Source organism: Semicossyphus pulcher, unplaced genomic scaffold (assembly GCF_022749685.1).
Source record: "Semicossyphus pulcher isolate SPU_LCO1_2020_fin unplaced genomic scaffold, fSemPul1.0.p SCAF_7, whole genome shotgun sequence".
Lineage (NCBI taxonomy): Eukaryota > Metazoa > Chordata > Actinopteri > Labriformes > Labridae > Semicossyphus > Semicossyphus pulcher.
Window position 1 is genome coordinate 3,425,645 of NW_027211748.1, and position 8,933 is coordinate 3,434,577.

Consider the following 8,933-nt stretch of genomic DNA (forward strand, 5'->3'; position numbering starts at 1 on the left):
TTAAGCTATGCCAAAACCATGGGTATTGCCAAATGCAAAGTCAATCTTCTCCTGAAAGGCTCTGTAAGAGGTGTGCAGTCGTAACTTCAAACAGTTGATGCAGGTGTTTGCAATGGAGTTTAGAGGTGGTTCCTGCTTCATGCTCTGGATGAAGAAATTCAATCCAAGGATGTGGAGAGAAGCCACTTGGTGGAGCAGTACTGGCTCCAGTGGCAAAGGTGAGAATTGTCCTCAGCTCCTGTGTTCCATCTTGATCTAAAGAAAAATCAATACACATCACAATTTAGTCATGGCACACAATCACTACCCATAACTGATACACAACGGCAAGATGCAGGGCATTATTAATGTGAAGTGATAGGACATTTCAGATCATGCAGGAAACGCTCGAAACACTTCTAAAGTAACCTTCTGCATCAGTTAGATAGGAAAAAGGAACAACAACTTCTTCAACAAGCCTCCTATTGCTGCCAACTGGAGAGAGTCGTATGGTAAAGAGGCTGTCAAGCAGGTCAGCTGTGAGGGTTGTAGGAGACCAGCATAGAAGCGGGCATAACTCTCTGGGGAAGCTTGGATTTTGTCCAGTACACCGAGTGTTCTCGCTCCACCCCGAAACCTAAATTTAAAAAGAAAAAAAAAAATGACGCTTACTTTTTGTGTTATGACTAGTGACTAAATTGAAATTAAAACCATATAAAAATGTGCAAATTTATTGTACTTCAGGTTGGTTACAACTGTACAGAGTTTCTGTTAATATTTCATAGTTTTGTGTATCACTTGGAACATCAGGAGGTCATCTACAAGCATTTACTTATCTTCTAACCTCAGCAGTGGCCTCACACAACCAACATTGACCAAATACTCCTCAAGTGGCTCTGTTGCTGCTTGCAGATCTTGAAGTGATTTACTCTGAGATCTTCCAATGAATACAATAAACAACAACCTTTAAAAATGTCACAATTAAAAATGTCTTCCCCTCTACACTAGTCACTAGATTAGAAAGAAACGCAGACATACTTCAACATATCCTAATACTGTAACAAATAAATTAAGAGTTGGGGACAGAAAGCCTGCAGGAGGTCCACCGTGTACAAGGCTTATTGCAATTGCCCTGCCTGCAATGAAGTACCAGTCCTCTCTCGTTTATGACACAGCATGTGTAGCAATACCTCTACCATCATAGAACCATGCTGATACAAATGTAATAACTGATTATCTGGACCACCTCAAAGAAATGAGATTGCAGTCAAAACATACCAGTACTGGCAAACGCCAAGTTCATCGTGCCTTCTTCACCCTCAAACATTTGAGATTGGGGCAATGCTTCGATTAGAAGCTTTAAGATTTCTCTTCTGGGTCCACCTCAGTCTACAGCCTCTTCAGGGACTCCCATATCATCAGAAAACCTGACAGAAATAGTTTGGAGGATCACATGTCCCTCGTTTCAAACCAGGACTGTGGATTGATTTTTTAATTTTTTAAACTGATTCTGACTCCTCTCCAACATAAAAACAATTTAAAAAACATTTTTTCTAACTCATGTTTTTATTAGTGTTTTTTCATGTCCATTCCTGTGTGATAAAACTGCACATTTCAGAGTGGCCTTTTATTGTGGCCAGCCTAAGGCACACCTGTGCAATAATCATGCTGTCTAATCAGCATCTTCATATGCCACACCTGTGAGGTGGATGGATTATCTGGGCAAAGGAGAAGTGCTCACTAACACAGATTTAGACAGAGATTTGAGAGAAATAGGCTTTTTGTGTACATAGAAAAAGTCTTATATCTTTGAGTTCAGCTCATGAAAAATGGGAGCAAAAACAAAAGTGTTGCGTTTATATTTTTGTTCAGTGTAATAACAAAACAATCATATTTTAACTCATTTTATGTATTCTCACTGTTGAACTCTTATGCATTCCATTTAGATCTTACATATACGACATTAAATTGATGAAAACCACATACTAAGAATTAATCATGAATAAATAAACTGTGACATCATACTTTACCTATGAAAAGCTTACAGGTATTTTGTTTCTTTATATAGTGACACTAAACATGTGAGTGTTAGCTAAACTCGCCCAACTCCTGACTCCAGACTGAAAAAATCCTATAAATTTATTACGCGATATGTGTTCAAAATAACTTCAAATATTATCACTTGTAACAGTTAAAATTATACTGAGAGCAAGTTTGTTTGGCCAGCATGAACATAAATTTATGTTTTTGATTGAAAATGGGCACTTACTCTTCCCTCTCTGGAGCCGCTCCGCCATGCTTGTCTTGTCAGATGACTGTCACTCTCTCAGAGCATGCTCAAAGTCATGACATGATTGTGATAATCAGGATCCAATCAGTAACCAGCAGTGCTGACATCATCCAATTAGAGTATTTATTGGTTTAGAGACAGAAATATGTCATGTCCATTCCAATGGATGCAGGGTCCGAAGGGTAAAACTTGCATTTCTTCTGATGGTTTATTTTGGCAGAATCTCTCTCACAGGCACCGGACAGTCTGTGGTCCTGGAACAAACTAAATAAATATCGTCTTAAGAGTGTGGCATTTTGCAAATGCATATTATCACAAAGGTCCCAACTGTAAAACATGAATAAAAAACAGCAATAACACAACTGCAACTTTGCCATTGACTACTGTAGAACATTTAGCATTTTGTACTATTCACTCTGCAGACTTGCTAGTATTGCCTGGTTCAAATCCTCATCATCAGATGTAATGTCAGACAGTGCATCCATTATTGCTGACTGATGGTGTGTTGAGGTAGAAGGCATTAGAGAAACATGACTTGCTGGAGTGCTCCTCTGGTAGGGTCAGCTTGAGCTATTTTGGCAAGCAAGGACCAGATTCAAATGAGGTGGAAGGCTAACTGATGGAAGGGGAGCTTTCCATGCTGCATACTGGCAGCTGACAAGAAGAACTGTCTGAAGATGCACGACAGTCTATCTGGTGTTGGAGATGAGGAGCGCAGCTGCATTGCTGAACCAGTGTACGTAGAAGTAGCAAGATTTGTGATTGTATTTCTAACAATTACTTTTGCTGACCATACTTTTAAAGCATCATCTCCTGTCAAATTCCAGTATCCACTTACTATTATAATTAGATTATATATAATTAATTAATTAAATAAAACAGTTCCTTAGAAATGTTCACATCTATGAAGCTGAAATGAGTTTAAGAAGAGATTACAAAGGTCGGAGTTAAATATTCATGTCTGCATGTTTATGTATGGATTATGGGTTGTTGTTTTGTTTTTTTATACTCTGAAGGTCAATTACAACATGATATAACATACCAAGATTGGCTTTGATGGTCTGATAGGGCTTTAGATTTATACACTATATGCATAAGATTTGCATCCAGCTCCTGTCCAGCGCGCAGTTTGGGCAAAATCAATCTGTTGCCACGTGCCATCAGAAACTCCAGGCTGTTGATGAAAGCAGGTGAAATTGCAAAAGGTTAAAAAAACAGAACTAGAAACTAGAAATTATTAGACTTCCTTTACATTTTTCATTTTCTGTAGAATCATATCATCGCAGCTTGGACTTGGTATAACAAAATATAAGTGCGTACCTCACATCAACAGAGTTTTTCACTAAAGGCATCTCTCATTTGTTCAGTGACAGTCTTCTGGTCCCAGGATTTCTGGAATTCAAATCCATTCAATATACTGCATGTCCTTGTTCATGTAACTGCTGCTTTGGGCGATGCTTGACGACCACACTGCTCGATGGCCTGGAAGGAGGATGATAACTTTATAGAAAGTATGATAGACTGTTTTGCCCCCAAAAAACAAAAGGACGCATGATATAAAATTAAATAAAATAATTTCTGTATGACTTTCAACTCACTCTAGTTTTGCCTTTCAGTACATCATATAATATATCTTTATATAATAATATCTTTAGAGAAGAGTGTCACCTGCTCTGCAATGCTCTAGATATTGTAACTGGATAGCTTTCTTATCTGGCTCAGTTTATAAACTACCTACCCAGTCTAACAGGCTCGGACTGGCAATCTGGCAACTCAGGCAAATGCCAGATGGGCTGGCCGCCAGGCCACCAGAGATAGAGAGAAAGAAATCGACTTGCCGGCCCACTACTCCAAAAAGACACCATGTTTCAGGCTGGATTAAAGCGCTCCGGTCCCAAAGTGCTGCCTGGTCTGATAACTTAAAGACTGCTGCGGTCCGGCGTGGGCTCTTGGAGCTGCTTGGCCTGCTGGAGACACTCCGGAGGGGATGACAAGCCGTCCTTAGTACACAACGGCATAACCCCAGTGGCCTGCTGAAGTACCTGCATCTCGTCTCCCCCTTGCTGAGAGGGACCTGAACATAACCCACTCTGATCTGAGCAAGCCAGTCAGCCAATCACAGCACGAGAAATGATCTGCCTTCTGTTTCAACTATACTTTTACTCACACATACATATATTCTCAGATGGAAAAATATATGTATGTGAGAGGAGAATATATGCACGCGAGGACAGTATATGTATACGAGGAGAATATATGTATTTGAGAGGACAATATATGTAAGAGGACAGTACGTGAGAGGACAATATATGTATGTGAAACATGTATACTGAGAGATCTGCACAGCTTCAGTGGTGCATCTTCAAAGGACAAACATTTTTCTTTCACTATGCATAGTCACAACAGTCATTAGAAATAACTGGACTGCACAAACTTAAAAAAAACTAGATCACAGAAGCAATGGAATCAATTAGATTGGTAAAAGTAGCTTTCCGGATACAAAATAACACCAATACTCAAACAGTACTTGACATCACTGTGAAAGGGAGAGGAATGACCACCATGACCTTTCTACTTCATACCATTTGCTCATATTTTGCCTCTTGACCTAGGAAATGATTTTTCAAAATATTATTGCTTAATTTCCTATTTGTTTTTATTTTCTCATGTTACTGCCATCTGTGTAAGGCAAATGTACAGTATTATTGATATTGTTGAGGAGTATATGTTATGAGTTGCAGTGTTCTTTGACCCAAAGTGCTGAACCAGGATGCAGTTTGTAAGTTGAAAAGGTTTTAATGAAAATTTGGTTAGAAACAGGTTAACTTGAGGACGTGGTTGAGTTTGGAAATGAGGTGGGAGGGCGGTGAGTGGCTGGGAAGATGAACCGGTGTCTTTAAAACTGAGGAGGACTGTCTGGGAGGTGATCTTGAAGCAAAGGAGAAAAAGATTAGCAAGGGACTTTGACGAGGAACAATAAATACAGCACTGAAAATACTAGCTGGCCTTAACATGAAACCACAGACTGCAGGCTGATGGCTTGAGTGAGCAGGCTGAAGCAGTCTGGAGGTGTTGGTTGGCAGAGCAGGTAGGAGCTTTGAGGATGGCCATGCCCAGAGACAGACAGAGACAAGAAGAAACACAAGGGAGTGGAACACAGGAGAAACACAGGGAAGAGTGGCCAAATCATGGCCTGAACCATGACAGTACCGCCCTCTCAACAAGAGCCTCCGGGCGACCCACCAGGCTTGCCAGGGTGAATCCTATGGAACTCCTGGATGAGTGAGGGGTCCATGATGAAGGAGCAGGGCATCCAAATGCGCTCCTTTGGTCAATATCCTTCCAAATGAACAAGATACTGCAGACCCCTACCCCGACGGTGCACATCTAGAAGCCACCTAACTCTGTACACAGGGTCATCGTCAACGATCCAGGTGGGTGGAGGGGAGTCCGTTGGAGGGCACAGAGGACTGACATGGACAGGTTTAAGCTGGGATACATGGAATGCAGGATGGATCCTCATGGATTTTGGCAGTTTGAGATTAACTACAGAGGGGTTTATGATGCACACAATTTCAAAGGGTCCCAGATAACGAGGAGAGGTCTTCAATGGTATGAACCAGGTCAGCAAGTTAGGCTTTCCTCTAAAAACATGATGATCAGCCAGGCAGCAGTTGGGGTCGGCTGAATGGAGCAGGGCAGAGCAGACATCCTTCCACATCTTGCGACAGCACGGAAAATTAGCTTGGACTGACAGAAGAGCAACGTTGTCCTCCTGAACAGGAAGTCCTGGTGGCAGGTAACACTCAAAGCGGGACATACCAGTGGCAGTGCAGGATGGAGTTGTGTGCGTATTCTGTCCAGGGAAGTTGATCATTCCATGAAGGGTTATTGGCGGTGACTCACTGAAGTGTTGCTTCCAAATCCTGGTTGGCCCGCTCTGCCTGACCGTTAGTCTGAGGATGAAAACCAGAGGATAAACTTGGAGGCACCCAGAGCTCGACAAAAGGCTTTCCAAACCTAAGAGGTGAACTGAGGTCTGCGGTCAGACACAATGTCCTGGGGGATTCCATGAAGGCATAAAACATGGTTGACCAGAAGATCTGCCATTTCACGAGCTGTGGGGAGTTTGGAAAGAGCCACAAAATGAACTGCCTTAGAAAAGCGGTCAATAGTAAAGATGACATTGTTACCTTTAAAGGGAGGCAGTCCAGTAACCAAATCGAGTCCAATGTGCAACCGGGGGTGGCTGGATATAGGCTGACAACGAAACAAACCAACCAGGGGGGCGATCAAGGCTTTCCCACTAGCACACACTGAGCAGGCCAGGACAAAGGTACAGAGTGTCTGGGTCCATGGAAGGTCATTAGAAGAGTCTCTTCAGTAGATCTTGGGAGCAACTGGCACTAGGGTGGCAGGCGAACCAGGGTGAGTGCCCCCACTGGAGGACCTGTGAACGAACAGTGTCAGGAACAACCGGCCAAGAGGCCCATTACCTGGGTCAGGTTGAGAACGTTGAGCATGCTTGACCACAGATTCAATTTCCCAACTGACTTCACCAACCACACAGGATAAGGAAGGATGATGTCAGGACTTGAAGGGGCCTCTTCAGATGCAAACTGGTGGGAGAGGGCATCAGGTTTAATATTCTTGAAGCCTGGACAGACAGGAAGCAACAAAGTCCGTTAGTGCCAACAAACAGCTTCAAGTGTGATCAGACACTGGTGCCGACAGGCAGAGCACAGGGCTTTTTTTATTATTTAAAAAAAATATATCAACAAGGTCAATATAGTCATCAATATCCTAATCAACATCAACAACATCCTCAATGTTGTCATCAAATTCAATCAATCAATCAAATTTAATTTGTATAGCGCCAAATCATAACCAGGGTTATCTCGAGACACTTTACAGAAAGAGCAGGTCTAGACCGACTAAGTTATTTAAAGAGAGGCCCAACATGAATCACCATGAGTAGCACTTAGCAATTCGGCACATTGGCAGAAAAACTTCCTTTTAACAGGCAGAAACCTCGAGCAGAACCAGACTCATGTTGAACAGCCATCTGCCTCGACTGGATGGGCCGAAAATGGGATAGAAGGAGATGTAGGATAGAGACAGGCAGAGAGAGCAACAACAACAACATATGTTCTTGTTACAACAACAACATATGTCCTTGTTACATGAACAACAACAGATGCATACTTATGGTTACAATGCCAATAATAGTGGTAGACTAGGGTGAAGATTAACAAAATAAATAAATAAGCGAGAGAAGCAGAGTAACGATAAAGGCTGAGGTAATTGTAACAGTTGAAGTCAACAGGTCTACTATTAGCATTAGCAGCAACAATAGCATTAAGTGCAGAGGTGTTCATGAAAGAGCTTCTTAAAATTGAAAGGGACTTTGCGGACCGAATGGAGTTTGGTAACTCATTCCACCACCGGGGGACTATAGAGGAGAATAGTCTAGTTAGCGACTTAGTGTGGGTGTAAAATTACCTCTGTCGCCTACATTGGTCATAAATGCAGTGCCATTTAACACCTTGACCAAGGCTGGGAGGAGACCATTTGGCAAACCTACTTCCAACAGTTAGAAGAAGGCTGACCCGGCATGGACTGAAGATACCAGGCACCAATTTCATCATCCTGGGATGCGGATCCTTTTCCGGCCCTTAACTTTGACTCGACCATCGACTTGTGGTTCAGGCTGTAGTTAATAATACATTTTATTTAGAAGCACCTTTCAGGACACTCAAGGTCGCTGTACAAACAAAAAAACACAAACAAGAGTAAAAACACCAACAAGAGTAAAACAAACCAGATAAAATTCTATTAAGGGTGGGTGAGGGACAGTGCTGGGTGCAGTAGTTGGGCTCTGTGAAAGAACTGCAGGGCCTCATCCCAGGGGTTCTGCTTGAATGGGGGGATGCCAAAAAGAGCAGGATCATGATCCAAAAACAGCTGCTTGTAGCATTCACGAATCACATTCATGCCAAGGACTCCAAAATTTCTGGATTAGGGCAAATGCTTACAGATTCAAAAATGCGTACAAAGATCCACAAATGCGTACACAGATCCACAAATGGATTACCTGAGAAAAGAGAGAACAGTAAGATCAAAACAAAGATCTTTATTTCACAAGACTAAAGCAATTAACAGCTCAACATACAAATCCAATAGAAAGTTAAGCCAAATTCGTACCAGGATCCACAAATGCCTACAAAGATTCACAAACACGTACAAAGATCCACAAATGCGTACAAAAATCGACAAATGTATAAAAAGATCCATAAATGCGCACAGAGATTCACAAATGCATACACAGATCTGGAAATTTATGCAGAAATCTACAAATGCGTACAAAGATCCAGAAATTTATTCAAAGATCCACAAATGCGTACACAGATCCAAACATTTTTACAAAGATCCAATAATACGTACACAGATCCACAAATGCGTACAGAGATCGACAAATGCGTACAGAGATCAACAAATGCGTACAGAGATCCACAAATGCGTACAAAGATCCACAAATGCATCCACAGACCTAGAAATGCGTACACAGATCCACAAATGGGTACACAGATCCACAAATGGGTACACAGACGCACAAATTCGTACAAAGATGAACAAATGCATGTGACTAGACAATACAGAAGAC

The 8,933-nt window shown here is 41.8% G+C and overlaps 1 pseudogene; it reads right to left on the reverse strand.

Moving 5' to 3' along the window:
• LOC138611164 (G2/M phase-specific E3 ubiquitin-protein ligase-like) lies at positions 1-6,792 on the reverse strand (annotated as a pseudogene).
• Between the last annotated feature and the right edge of the window lie 2,141 nt (positions 6,793-8,933).